The 15,296-nt window shown below is 41.6% G+C and overlaps 1 protein-coding gene across 10 annotated transcripts in view; it reads right to left on the bottom strand.

Moving 5' to 3' along the window:
- Enox1 (ecto-NOX disulfide-thiol exchanger 1) overlaps positions 1-15,296 on the bottom strand; it is a 552,870-nt gene that overhangs the window by 266,143 nt on the left and 271,431 nt on the right. For all 10 annotated transcript variants that reach the window (XR_015638038.1, XR_015638039.1, XM_087585810.1 and 7 more), the window contains 1 exon segment: positions 6,682-6,825. The gene's annotated coding sequence lies outside the window, so the exon portion shown is untranslated.

The following is a 15,296-nucleotide window of genomic DNA, read 5'->3' as shown; positions in this document are numbered from 1 at the left end:
CTGGTAGTCTATTTCAGGAAATGAGAAACTCCATGAAGTCAAATATAACTTCGTGTCCTATGTACAAAAGACACCAGGGCAAGAAAACACTGTTTGGAAAAACCCTACCCAGGAGCAAAGGCGGAGAGCCATAAATAGCTAATACACGGTAATGGAAGGTCTTTGTCATTATTTTCCCTTTTTCATAAATGCAGTCTTTTTCAGATGAGAAATCTTATCACACGGGATTTCTCGTTTTATTAGGAAGCAAAGGCTATATTCTGCTAGCAGGCCTGGGCTCTTTCCATGTTTTCTGTGTCTTCTTGTGGAAGCTGAGATCTTGAAGGCAATCCCTGAAGGCAATCCTGAAGGCTACATGAAGTTGGATGCCCCTGCCTACAATGGTGCTTCCTTAAACTATGATTTCTTTCCATTAGACTATTAAGTAACTCTGGGTTACAGAAGTCTATGATTCCTTTTTTACATAAAACTCAAAAGCAATGGTAGGTAACAACAATTTACTTCTCCCTGGAGAGGTGTTACGCCTACATCATAGGCCTTACCAGAGCTTTGAGGGTGGGCAAATTCATGAAGGTCAGGGGTCTATTGTCCTTTGTTTTTAACTTGAAACTTGGCCCCAGCTCTTGGCAGAATCAGGAGGAACAGAACTGGTCAAGTAATTTCTCCACACTGAGGGTGTGTGAAGAATGGAGATGAGCTAGCAAGAAGTATGAGGAAGCGAGAGGAGGGTGGAGTTGACAGGGAGGCAAGGCAAACCCAGAGAGGTTAAGTCAGAACTCAGGGCCCCACAAAATTGGTCATCTAGTTTTTGACAAAGCCTGTGGCCTGGAAGGGAGGGAGCTGAAACTAAGGTTTTCATGCTGAAAAGAATCCATCCTTTTGTAAACCTTCCTCAGATTTCAGGTATTGGTTTTTGTTTCCCCCTTTTCCATTCTTGGTAACTGACCAATTATCTCTGTGATGTCTGTTCAACTGCTGCTGGGGTCCAGGCCCAGCTCTTTCTCGCCATCCCCAGAGATGGCCTTTCCCTGTTATTTTTCTCAACTAAACTCTAATATGATCTTCCCACAACCATGTTCCTGAATCAAACAAACATGATCTCCTTTAAATGCCAAACTAAAAGCACTAGTCTTACAAAAAAAAGCATACCCAGAGGCAGTAGATGTGCTTCTAGATGGCTGGAAAACCAGAAGGTTCAAGCAGTATGATAAAGTAGAAAAGGTCCCAGACCTACCCTGTATTCGGCTCAGCAACTACGTGATCTATGGAGAGAGGGATGCAGGTAGCAGCAGGCCTCCTCTGTGCTGGGAGGGGAGATCTGACTCTATCACAGTGGCTGAAATTAGGAGGAGGTGTCATGAAACCCAGAGATTGGAAAAATTCTAAAATGCAGAGTTCACTCAATCTTATGACACAAAGGATGGTCCCGCCCAAAGTGATGACTGAGGTGTCAGTAGATGACACTTAATGCTCCTCTGTTTCTGTGTGCTCATAAAGTGGAAGGCAGGACCTTACAGGAAGACAAGACAAAAAATTGACTTATACAAATATCCAGGACAAAGTTTTATGCAAACAACATAAAATGGACATATCTCCCCAAGGGTAAAAGAATGATTAGAAAAATACACTATAATGGTACCGAGGAGTTTTTTCTGTAGAATAAATTTATTAGTGTCACATGAGTTTGGGAAACACTCAACTTTTTTGAGGACAGTTCAAATAAATAAAGGCAGAAACAAAGGAGAGGGAATTATAGATTCTTTGATACATGAGAAATGAAGAAATATTATTGGACTTAAGTTAAGAACAGGACACCAAGCATTTGGATACGCCGAGTGGAGCAGGTAACAGACTGCCGTCTGCCCGTATTTTATCAGAGCGCTGGAACTGCCTACCAAGTTAACTAAGTCAAAAGAAATCTGAGACCTTTCAACAAAGAAAGGCTTTAGATAACTAAAGAAAAACAACTGTTTAAGAAAAACAACACTAATCTTTTCGGATTCTTTCAGTTGTGGAAGAGGGGGATTACTACAAAACCTCCTACAAAATGGCAGAATGACCCCCTGTTGCTGATGCCAGCCCCCGAACACCCTAAGGAAAGAAAGCTATTGGACAGTGTCTCCACTGAGCAGAGATGAAAAAATCCTTATCCAAAAATTCAACAGCACAGAAACAAGATTCTAGGCAAGTGGGATCTCTGGGCTGCAAGGGTGGTTCAATATCCAAAAGCCACTCCACAAGATAAACTGTGTTAACAATCAAAAGGTATAAAAACTACAGGATTATCTCACTAGATATAAAAAGATACTTGTCAAAATTTAATGCCCTTCCATGATTTAAAGACAAGAAGCTCAGCATTTTAGGTACAGAGAGAAATTAAGTTACCATATTAAGAGTCATGAATGAAACACCCATCCCAGGCACCATACTCAATTATGAAAATCTAATTTCCCTTTAAGATTAGTAGCAAGGCACACGTGCTGTTTTTGGCACATGTCTATTTGCATAGCATTAAAACTCTAGGTGTTACAGTTTGGCTAGTAAAATGAATTGAAAGCATCATTATTGGGAAGGAAGACAAAAAAAATCACCTGTTTGAGAATGACATCATCTTTATAAAGAGCTCTGAGAATCTCATATAGAACCACGAGAACTAATAAAGCCAACGGTGTCGGGATAGAAAACGAACATCAAAATAGTTTGTTTCTCCATAATAACAACTAACGGTGGAAAAGGAAATTACGGGAACAATCTCATTTACAATAAGACATAAAAATAGTTAGGAGCAGGTGGTTTAGCTAAATTGACACAGTGTCAAGCTGCCTTCTAAATATTCATGTTTATACCTATAGACAATGGCCTCTCTCAGCCTTAATCGGAGAACCCCTGCCTTTCCTGGGAATGGTGGAAAATATAAACTCATGGCTGCTCAAGATACCGGGACCATGTGGCAGCCCGGCCTTACACTGGACTCTTGTCCTATACCCCCTGAATCCTGGGGAACCTTTTAGAAGATGGAGCAGAAAGAACACAAGAGTCAGGAGACCAGAAGGCTGTGGATGTCATTCTATGGTCAAGAGACAACCATGTAAACACAAACTCAGTATCTCTGGACACCTGTCCACACTGGGTCTGCAGGAGAATGGGCAGGTCTACAGTGAGGCAGCAATGGACCAGGGACTCAGGATCCCCCTCACTGCTAAAGTGTTTGTGGCTGATAGAATGAGAAAGCATGGGGATCATTGTTGTCAATTGTCCGTTCAGCAATGAACTGATCAGGCTCCAATGAACACTTGCAATTCAATGGTCACACAGATTTTGTTAAACTAAGTGGTACACAAAACACAAGCACAAGTCATGAAGCTGGGGGAGAGAGCAGTAAAGGAGATGGGAGGTTTGAGAGCACAGGGACAGAGTGTAATCAGGATACATCAGATACACGTATAAAACTGTCAAACAACATTGATCAATAAAAATGTAAAATTAGAAAATACTCAGGAACAAATTTAACCAAGCGGACAAAGTATTAGAACACGGAAAACTACAAACCCTCCTGAAAATCCCCAAGGGAATATTTGTAAACAAATAGAAGCCCTCGTGTTTATAGATTAACAGCTTTAATTTTGCTCCAATGTCTGGTCTAACCAAAGGGATTCACAAAAATATCAATGCAATCTCTTCAAAACCCCAATGGAGTTTGCTACAGAAATAGGAAAAATAATCCTGAAATTCATATGAAATCCCAAAGAATAATAATAGTCAAGTCACCTTGAGAAGGAAGAACTGCATTGCTGGTCCTATAATCTACTTCTTCACATGAAAACAGACAGCAAAGCCATGGGAAGCGAAACAAGACTGTGTGATTCAGACAGACAAGGAGATGAAAAGAACAGAGGGTCCTAAATGGACCTATGTACACCCATTCAAATGTCCTCGGATGGTCTGAGTTCTGCTGGCTACAAAATACGGGAAGGGCAGCCTCTGCCATCATGTGTTAGAAACCCTGGAAAGGAATGAGATGGTCTTTTATCTTAAAGTATACACTAAAAATCAACGCTTGACTGATGGACTACTTAAACCTCCAGAATGATTCTCAAGTAGTGTGTGTGTGCAAACAGACCCACAGCACTGTCTCTAGGTAGAATTTGTTTTTTAACACATGACACCAAAAATAGAGTGAGGACCAAAGCAAAATGGACTCGAGGGGTTATACCAAATAAAACCCCTGTGTAGGGGCGGAAGCCACAGGCAGAGTGAAGGTGCCACACGTACTATGGGAAGGCACCTGCTTACCACCCATCCATCTAGGGCTTAATTCATAACCCATATAAGAACTCTGTCCACTCAAAAGCCAAAAGCAAATAATCTTTAGCCAGAAAAAAAAGCTAAACAATGGGGAGAAGGAGCTAGAACAGCTGTCCCCCAGGCAGATACATAATAGTCAATGTGTCTAAGTCATCAAGCACTCAGGCAAAGATGACAGAAATCTGTCACCTCATACCAATCAAAAGGGATGTTATTAAAACAGCAGAAAGAATGGGTGCTGCTAAGACATGCAGAAATCGGACTGGCCTATCACTTGTTAGAAGTTCAGATGTTAATAGTCATGGAGGAAAACAGCACAGAAACCTTTTCCAAAAATCAACAATTGAATTACCATATGATCCCACTTCTGAATACCATACTATTTATGTAAGTAAGCACCATACAGTCCTACTTCTAAATATGTGAATTGAGAAAAGAGCTTGGAGAGACATCTTCCCGGCTTTGTTATTGTTCGTAATAACATTATTCATAATAATAAACATTTACGCCCACAAACTAAATTAATAAGGGATGGGCTGGTGAGGTGTCTTAGTGGGTGAGGCTCAGTGGGATGAGTTTGACCCTAGCACCCACAGAAAGGCGAAAGGAGAGAGCCAGCTCCACGCAGTTGTCCTCCGACTTCCAAAATCATGAAATGCTGTGTATGCCCTGCACCCATTATGCACACATGCACAGAAAATAATAATCAGTGCACTTTTATAATGTGATGTACGCCCAGAAAACAATGGTATTCTGGTGACAAATGAAGAAAGTTTGCTAAGTGAAACAAGCTGTCACAGAAGAACAAGTGACCACAGTGTGGTTCACAGCAAGACTGGAAGTGGTCAGACTTACAAAGGATGGAAATGCAGTCCGGGCTGGAGCTGTGTATGTACGCAAAGCTGCCTGTAGCAGGTACAGCATTGAAGTTAAGATAGCAAATTACTATAGCTCTCAGAGGACATATTCACGCTATACATAAAGTAATCCGTGCACTTAAAACTGAACTAAGGGGTCCCACATTCTCTGTGTCTTTTTAAATCACGGCTCATAAAAGGAAACCACATATTTGGGTGTGAAGGCTTAAAACCAAGACAGGTGAAGGAGAATCCGGCTTGTCTGAGAGGAGGTCACTCACGTGACCCCTGAGCCCTCACGTCCACCCAAATGTGTTTGTTTCTGTGGATATAGTCATCAAGGTCCAGCAAGCTACCAGATCCCAGACTGGAGTGGGAAATGGGGGCACAACTTCCCATCAACCCCAGGTCCTGGATAAACACCCATAGCCGGGCTCTACAGTGCAAGCTAATCCAGACTCAACAGTGGACGATGAGATGGGAAGCTGGAGTTCAGCCCAGGATTGCAATAAAATTTTCTCTGATTTCTCAATAGAAAGGAAAGAAATAAAGTAAAACACAGTAAAGGTCTATTAGGGAGAAGACATTTGTCACCTTGGACAGAATAAAAGTCCCACCAAACGAAATAAATGCCTTTGGGAAAAAGATGTGTTATGCTAGGAGCTAGTGTGTGGCTTCTCCATTGTTCCTTATTTAGTGTCTGCCTGCTCTGTGTTCTGGGTCTTACCTTATGTACGCTGCTGCTTCGTTCGTCCAGCTATGAAAGATGCATGAACTGAATCTAGTGTTTTCCAACAGTGTCTTCAAAATAAAAGTATTTTATTTGATGCTATCTCAGAGGCATACATACTTCCAGATGAAAGAAAGGTGTGCTAACCACCTTGCCCCTCAAGTGAGAAAAGTGTGGCTAGCTTTGCAAAAATGCTAACACACACACACACACACACACACGTGTGCATGCATGCACGCATACATACACACTCTTACACAAGCATTCCTTACCATCCAAGAAGCATGAGGTGAGTACCCCCTGGTAGAACATAATGAACACACTTGGTCCACTGAGATTCCGAATTTAAAAATGCCTGGGTGATGACGCCAGTTAATACTGACCAACGCAGTATTGTCTTCTGATATTTCAAAGTTCATTTTATCCGTGAATACTAGCTGATTAAAAATCCTTAGCAAAATCTGATATATGGTCATCCCTAATAGAAACTAATGGAATCTACCCGGTTAAGAGTTTGTAAAGCTAGAAATAAAATGTCTATGTGGAACCTGCTATCTCTAATATCTTCACAGCATCACATAGAACACGTGATCATGAGAACTCACTGCTGTAAGTTTCCTTTTACTCATGTCTACTGCCCAGTCAAATGAAGGTTCATAACTCGTGCAGTATCTACCTGCAGGGCCGTTTTTGAAAGGTATTGCCAATGCATTGTTTTTTAAAGAAAAAAAAAATCCCTTACAATTAACAATATCTTTTGTAATAGAAATGTAACTAAATAACACAAACCTTAAAACGGCCTGTGGAGAAGATGGAGAGATGTCCTTTCGGGTCTTGATTGAAGCAATGTATGCATAAAAATGTTTTATGGAAGCTGTTCAAAGGAGCTCCCACGGAAGACGGGTCGGCTCCGCTCAGACATGCCAAAGGCTTCTGGAAGCAAAGGAAGGCACACTGTTAGGGAATGTTGCCAGGACAGACTGCCAGTCCCAGGGTCCACGCTCTGAAAGTACACTCAGTGTGCTTTTTATTGATTTCTATTAATTTTGTACCCAAATCATTTAATTCATAAATGGTGACGCGAGACACTGAGCTTTTAATACTGTATTTAGAAACTGCAAACAGCCGAGAATATTTTATAATCTTACTTCTCCATTTCCCGTCACCTCCTCAGGCTCAGACTGAAGAGCCCTGGGTGGGCTGTGAACACTGAGGAAGAGCCTACTCTCCCCATGTCTATGGTCTTGGAGAGGAGGGCAGCGGTGGGGGATCGACATCATCCACCCTGCACCAAGGAGGAGAAGAGCAGACGAACATCTTGTTGAGCTCAGGGCTAAGTCCTGTTCCTACCAAAATCCCAGGGCTTCAGGCGGGCTCTGCTCACATTTCACCTCGCAGCCTTGAGATTAGAAACTATTTCATAAACACAACCAATGAGAGGCGCATGACCCCCCTCCCCACGAGATACCACGTTTAAATATTACTAAATTAATTATGAAGTTGTGTTTCCTAATTTGCTTTAGGTTTATACCAAATATTGTCTTAGTCTGTTAGGCCCTGTGAAAAGCGGACCTCGGGGCTTAGGCAATGCCTTTTTCTCCTTCCAACTCTCTTTCCTAAAGCAAACAAAGAGAGTTCCTTGGAAACCAAGTAGCTCCCTGGCAGGACAGGGAGGTTCAAGAGCTTTGCTGTGCTGATAATGTCAGTGCAGGCTTCCCACTTCCATGGGTCCCCTTATGTGACTCACGGTTTACTTCTGACACAGATGGGGATGGAGCCTACATCCTCAGAGGTTGCCTGAGTGCAGTAACACCATCTGAGTGACTGAAGGGGGCCTAAGTAAGGTTTGACAGGCCTCTCTTTAGATTTCTATTTTCATCTTCAGTCAGTTAACAAATGGTTCTGGAACCCACAGCCCTCACAGTTTGTCCTCCACCAGCTGTCCCCCGCCCCCCACTTCAGTGTGTCTCAGGAATGGCACCCAGAAACCGAACACTTGAAAACTTTACTCATGGTGCCAGTTTTCAATGTCTTGTGCTTTTGTCTGAGCCTCGGAACTTTCATCTCATTGGAGCCGCCCTTGGGAAGTACCCCAGACAGGCTGGGAAAGGATGGAGCCAGGATCGCCACGCGGGACATTTTAAACATTTTTTATGTTAAATCTGGCAGTGAAACCTCAGTCACAAGTGGAGGAACAGCAGGACTTGGTTGATAGTGTTTTCAAGGTCGGAAGCTTGGGGGCTATTACGTGAGGAAGAAAAGAGAACAGAGGGAGTTCAGCTGTGCAAGAAGGAGGAAGAACTTGACAGAGAGAGGAAGGGAGGGAACAGAGAATCTAAGTTCTAGCAGTACAAAATAAACAGTCCACAGTGAACCTCCTTTCTTCTTTCTGATTCCATTCAAACACAATCTAGCATTCAAATTCAAAGTAAAATGTGTGGGTGTGCTTACAGGAGGGGTGGGAACCCAAAGGTACTTAGCCACTACACCCTAGCGATGAATGAATCAAGTAATAAATAATAAGAAATACAGAGAGTAAGACTGTCCTTCTCCCACCCCCTGAAAACACACTCACAGAGGACAACAACTAAGTCAGTACTAATGAGAATGAGATGGAAAGTTCCAGCATGGCCACGGAACTCAAACTCTGTCACATTTCCCCCACCCAACCTTCCTCTAGACAGTCATTTTGTACACTAAGCGAGATCATCACGTACACGGAGAAGTGCGAACTCATGGCTGAAGGCTAATGCAAAGTCATAACCCTGCCGCTAGACTGTATGAGACATCACTGAGGGGGTAACCGCTCGGAAACCTCAGAGGGTCTGAGGTTCCTCCAGTCAGGAATAAGGGGAGCTAAGAAGGTTCAGTAAGGAAAGCAGCGTTCATGGTAAGCCATCAGGAGCCGGGCACGATAAAATATGATCTCAGATATTACCAGAAAATTAGGAACTCTACAAGAAAGCAGGTCCATCAGGTCTGACATTGTTTTCTTTGTCACAAGAGAGGTCAAGAACAGAGCCAGGAGAACATGCATGCCTTGCTGCTAAGAGATACAATATCCTGCAGGGTCCTGCTCAACTTGGCACTAATTCGAAATGACACTGTGGTTCTTAATGGAAATTGGCAAGCTCTAGACAAGCCATTTTTAAACTTAGGCTCAAATTTAAATAATAGGGTTTGTGACTTGGATCTTCAATGTGACCTTTAACAGGTATTGTTCAAGAAAATGTGGATGTCGCTGTGGAGAGAGAAGAGAGCTCGCAACCCTTTACTCTGGGAAGGATGATAAAATGTGCTTTTAACAAGCACAGTGGTTGCGACTCACCAGAGGCAATGAAAACAAAGACTCTATTTGTTTTTGTATCACTCATTTTAAAAAATTAAATTCATTAAAAGTCTCATTTGCCTTACTGCACTAATGAATATTCATTCTTATTCCTTCTCTGTCCTGGACTTGGGTTCGAAAGAACCCTAGCAAGAATCTTATCACCGTTTCTAGATTTAAAATACAAACCTCACTGTTGTATTTGACATACACCTGCTCTCAAGGATTCCCCTAAGCCACACCACCGTGTCCGTACCTCGAGACCATACTGAACAGAAGAGGAAAAGGCACAGGGTACTTTTAATTCTCTCTCCCCATCTCTGCCCCTAACCCCGAGGTATAGGCCAGGGACAGCACTTTAACCACCTTTCTTCCTGATGTGACATCAGTGAGAGGTGGTGACTTTAAGATGTGCCTGAGTCTTGAGGGGCTTCCTTTCTCCATTCTTAATAACAGGGTTAGGGCCCTTACAGAAGATGCTTCATTCTGGGTGAAGGGAGGTCACTTTCTGCAGTCTCCATGGGAGGATCCGACATCCTCTTAGGAGTAAAGAAACCCTTACACAGTACAGATCCCAGTCTGTGTTATTTTGTTATGATATCTCAAAAGGAAGAAGACAGGATTTACAAAATGGACAGAGCCATGGATGCGTCTCCGCCTATACTTCTCTTTCTCCATCTTTTGCCAGATTAAGAGAGGCCAGTGATTCTTCTCTTTTCCCATTCTAAGCCATGACAGCATTCTTTATGCATCACCATGTACTCTACGCAAGCTTTCCTTCTTTCTTGTCCTCTTGACAAAAGCCAAACAATTTGCTATCCTCTCATATACGTGGTGATATATGCAAAAGAATGACTAATAATAATAATAATAATAATAATAATAATAATAATAATGTCTCTAATTAAGTACATACCACTACTTAACAACCCACGAGGGCATCCTCCTATCTTCTCAAGGATCTGATCCAAATTCCTTGTTGGACATACGTATTTTTCTCCCATCTCCAGCCTTAAAGGAGAGCATTCTGAGCCAAATCTCTGGATCTAATGGAAGCAGTCTACCAGCTAGAGGAGAGTGAGCCTTCGAACCTGGAGTTAGCTACCCAAGAGGATGAACCCCCAGAGCAGGGACTGAGGTGGTCCAGAGGGACCCCACATGTTAAGAATCCCCCTGCTTCTACTCTTCCTGCAGGTGTATCTGGCCTACCTGGCTTCAGGCCACAGTCCCTCTAACTGGCTAAGTTCAGTCTTATTCTGCAGGGGCAAAATATGGAGGGAACTTCTAGTGATTCTTGAGGTGTCTAGAGCACAGGCTACAGAAGTGGCTGTTTGGATTACCCAGTTACAAAGCACTTGCGTTAACAGACACTTTAGAAATGGAACAGAAAGATCTGATCACAATGGAATGGATTCCTTCATGTCAAAGGTTGGTAAGGATGGAGGTAGGGGAGCCGACAGAGACCTGTATTCTCCGGCTGCCATGCTCCCCACCACTCCCTACCCTCTTCTCAGTGACGTCATAACCTGGTGCCCATGAACCTGCTGTGTTTGTGACGCATTGCTCAACCTGCCAATCACAGACAGCAGCAACAGCATTTCAGAGTCAGATGATTCTTCTCAGTCTTACTTTACAGACTGTGCTGGAAGTATTACTTAAGGTTCCAAAGTTAGACACGGGGCTTTTCTGATTCATAAGCGAGCTTTGATTTTCTTTTCTCTTGCCTATTTCCTGTTAAATATTTAATTGGATGTTTAATGTCAATCCACAATCGACTGTAAATGAAAGAACAAGGAGCCTGGTCTTAACATTGTCATCATTTTCCTGTTTCCAATCAAGACCATTAACTCACACCAGACCAGGGATTCTCAACCTTTCTGTGCTGCCACCATAAAATTACTTGTTACTCCATAACTGTAATCCTGCTACTGTTATGAATCTTCCTGTAAATATCTGATATCCACGTGTTGAGAACCACTCCTCCAGACCAGTACACCATGGTGAGTTTTCCTTCAGACATGTAATCCCAGGTCTTTCTAGCTCTGTGCACTTGCCCTAAAACATACATGAGTGCATGCTATCGTTTGTAGTAGGAAATGACCCTTCCCCTTTACCTCTGTCTGGAAACTTAAAGTGGGTCACACAAAAAGTCCAGGACTTGCATTTTTTGTTTGCACGAAGATGAAGTTATACTTGTATTTATACTTTTGGGTGGCTCACTACCACCTTCACTAGGCCTATGGCGGCCTCAGAATTAGAATAAGAAATTATTAATTATTAATTAGAATTAGAAAAGTCAGAGATGACATCACTCTTGGTCTGCACGACTTGGTGTCCATGTTGTAAATGATTTTATGGAGAGGCCCCTTTGGAAGAGAATTGGTGGAAGTTTATAAGCCAACAGCCAGCTTCCTCAGAAGAGGAGACTATGGTTTTGGCAATCAATGATTTGATTAAAACCTGCAAGAGACTCAAAGCTAGAAGACTGAGCCAAGCCAGGACCAGATTTATGGTCTACGTGGTGGACTCTGAACTGGCCAGTCTCCAAGATCATGTTAACTAAAGCTTAAAGCTTCACAATAGACCCTTATCTTTACTTGTATGTATGTGTATATACATACACTCAGGTATGTGCATTCGTGTGTGTGTGTGTGTGTGTGTGTGTGTGTGTGTGTGTGTGTGTGTGCACATACCCTGTATTCTATTTTCTCTGTTTTTCTGAAGGAGGCTTACTGTTATAGATAAGATTCCCCTGAGAGACAGAAGTGATAGGATCTTTATCCTTCTATACAGACATCTGCAGAATTGAGAGCTTACTAATGGAGAAATGGGTTAGGTGATCAAGGAAACCTGAGTGTGGTTCAGTTCATGTTAGAATTCTTAGAACCAAGGGATAATATATTTTGCAACACAGGACCAATGGTTAGTGACTCTGGGCCATGGAATGGTTCTGATAGCATGTAGATGCTCAAATATCCCCATGCCGAAATAAAAGGGAACTCTAGTTCCAAGGAAGAGATCAAGAATTGCCCCCTCTACTGCATTCTTACTCAGTCTAGGTTCCTGTACTAGGTGTCTGCACACATTGGACAGACCTTGTCTTCTCAGCCCACTGACTGCAACACTATGCCTGTCTAGGAATAGTTTCACAGACACCTGTGCCAGCCCAATCATTTCAATTACATGTCAAGTTAAGTTTTCTTTTAGTAGAAGAGGAAAATGCTCAATTTCTATTGGAACATTGATATTTTTTTAACCAGCTACCTACATAACTTATAATGCAACCAAAAATAACACTCTGAAGAAACTCACAGTAGTCAAATTTTAGTATATTGGCCACAGGTCCATTGAAATTAGTACCCCTACATGCACATACACACAAACAGGCACAGACAGAGACAGAGACAGAGACACAGACACAGACACACACACACACACACACACACACACACACACACACACACACACACCACGTTTAACATGCTGAACTATACCTACTTCTTAACTTCTTAGTGTGCTAGGCTTCAGACTCTTTTAAAACAGAGAATACATATGTCATGGGTGCAAAACATCTATAGTTCTCAGTGTAGGGCCAGACATGGACTAGGGGATCCATGCCTATCTGTTTAATTAAATTAAAGCACTGAGTAAATGATAAAACTTTAGTAGCATCATCCTCATATAACCTAAAAAAAGACAATTTTTCAAATCTACTTCATATACAATTTCAAATCTCTTCAGTAAGGGTACAAATAAATATCAAAAATGTCAGATGGTACGAATGTTGCATCTGAAGAGCAGTGTGGGAGATAACAGGATGACACACTGAAGACTGGAGTAGAAACATTTTTCTGCACTTGGAGAACATGATTAATATACATTTAGCATAACAAAGTTGAAAAATGTGTAGAGTGGCCTGGGATGAATTAGAGTGCTTTTCTTTTCTATCAGACAGATTGTGAATGGGATGTGAAGACAATTGTTACATCAATATTGTGAATAAGCAGGAAGAGACTCTTCAGTGAATTAAGAAAGAGCAGTAAGAATATATGGGGGGGGGGTGGTAAGAGACAGTAAAATCCAGAGAATAATTTTCACCAGTTAGATGGACTGAAAAATCAGAATAAGAAACAGTCCAAAAGCATAGCAGGATTTTGAGCAGTGCTATGGGGTTGTGGCTAAGAATACCCACAAATGTGAGATCGAGAGTCTGGGTGTGTCTATATTCCCAGGGAAGGGAGAGCAAGAGTGACTATGCACTGGGCACTGCTGGCTGAGAAGTAGTCTCTTTTAAACGTAGAAGTACTGAAAACCCAAGGGTTGATAAATACTTCTCCAATGAGTCAAGAATCTCAAACACCACATCGTCGATTTTGTTATCTGGTATGCAAATGATGGAGTCAAATAGACCGTCCTAAGCACACGGTCCATGAGTCTGGTTAAATGTATGACCCAAGTGATGTTCATATGGCTGTGATCAAAAGCATCCTCATCACCTCTGATGGTCACCTTCTAGTCAAACACGAAACTCTTTCTTTGGTATCCACAGATGGTTTTGTCTGCACTTGATTTTTATAAATGCACACAGGGGCACACATAGGAACACACACACACACACACACACACACACACACACACACACTAACCATAATTTCTTTAATGTTCTCTTGCTCATTTCTAGTTTTTATGATTGGCATTTATGCTGGGCCTGTATTTGGTTACTAATAAAGGAAGCAACTATGAACATTCTTACTCAAGATGTTCTATTTTCTCTATTTTTGTTTGGGCATTTTTGTCTGTATGCGTGTCTGTGCACAGAGCTCAAGGAGGTAAACAGAGGGGTTCAGATCTCCTGGGACTGGAGTCATAGATAGTACATACGTCAATACTGGCACTGAGAATAGAATCTGATGTGTCTTAAAGAGCAGACAGGATGCTTACTGGCTGATTCATCTCCCCAGTATCGGGGATTTATATTTTTATACAGAACTCATGTGATTTGAATGAGAATGGCCCCATAGGCTGATGCATTTGAGTGCTTAGTCACCAGTTAATGGAGCTGTTTGGGAAGGATTAGGAGGTGTGGCCTTGGAAGAGGTGTGTCACTGGGACTGGGCTTTTGAGGTTTTAAAAGACCATGCTAGCCCAGTCTCTCCCTTTCTGTCTGCTTCCTGTGGATCAGTATGTAGCTCCCAGCTACTTCTCCAGCACCGTGCCTTCCTGCCATGCTCTTCATGCCATGAACAAACCTCTGAACCTGTAATCAAGCCTACAAAATATTTTCTTTTATAAGCTGTCTTGGACATGATGACTGCTCACAGCAGTAGAACAGTGACCGAAACAAGGTCTTTTATATTTTCGTTTTCTTTTTTTTTTCCTAAATTTTTTTTGCTGTTGTATTTTTTTATTGATATACTTGATAGGCTTGAGAATACTCAGTCATGGTGAAGTTTCACATTTAAGTTCATAAAGAATTAGAAAAAAAATTAAAGTTTCATACCCCTAACCAGCAAGAAAAAAATGATGTATTAGAACTTTATCATCAGCAATATTTGGTGTTCTGGTACTTTTAGTTTTAGTGATCCAAAAGACAGTGAACTCTTACTTGAATTTACAGTTCCCTGTTGATTAATAACATCATTACTATAGTTTCAAATGTTTACTGAACTTTCTTACATCTTCTTTTATGAAGGATTTGCTTAAGTAGTTTGCACATTGAAGAAGAGGTTTTTTTTGTAGTTTTAAAAGTTATTTTTGTGCTATTAGGAATTGAACCCAAGGCCTCTCTCACTAACATACACCCACAGCCTTTTATTTATTTATTATTTTGTATTTTGTAAGTTCTCAAAAATTACACTAAGTTATCCAGTAGGCCTTGAATTTTCTCCGTAGCTCAGGTAGATCTTGAACTCATGATGCTCCTGTGTCAGAAGATTCCAGATTCCAGATTTGTGTCACCAGGTCTAGCTGCTTTGTTTGTTTTTATTTGAGATGCAAAGATTCTTTATACATTTTGAGTTTGATTTCTTTATCTTATTTATATATATAGTGAATTAATTTTCCACTCTGTGTGTTA

The sequence above is a fragment of the Rattus norvegicus genome, chromosome 15 (genome assembly GCF_021556685.1).
Source record: "Rattus norvegicus strain SHRSP/BbbUtx chromosome 15, alternate assembly SHRSP_T2T, whole genome shotgun sequence".
NCBI lineage: Eukaryota > Metazoa > Chordata > Mammalia > Rodentia > Muridae > Rattus > Rattus norvegicus.
This window is presented reverse-complemented; position numbering and strand designations above follow the sequence as displayed.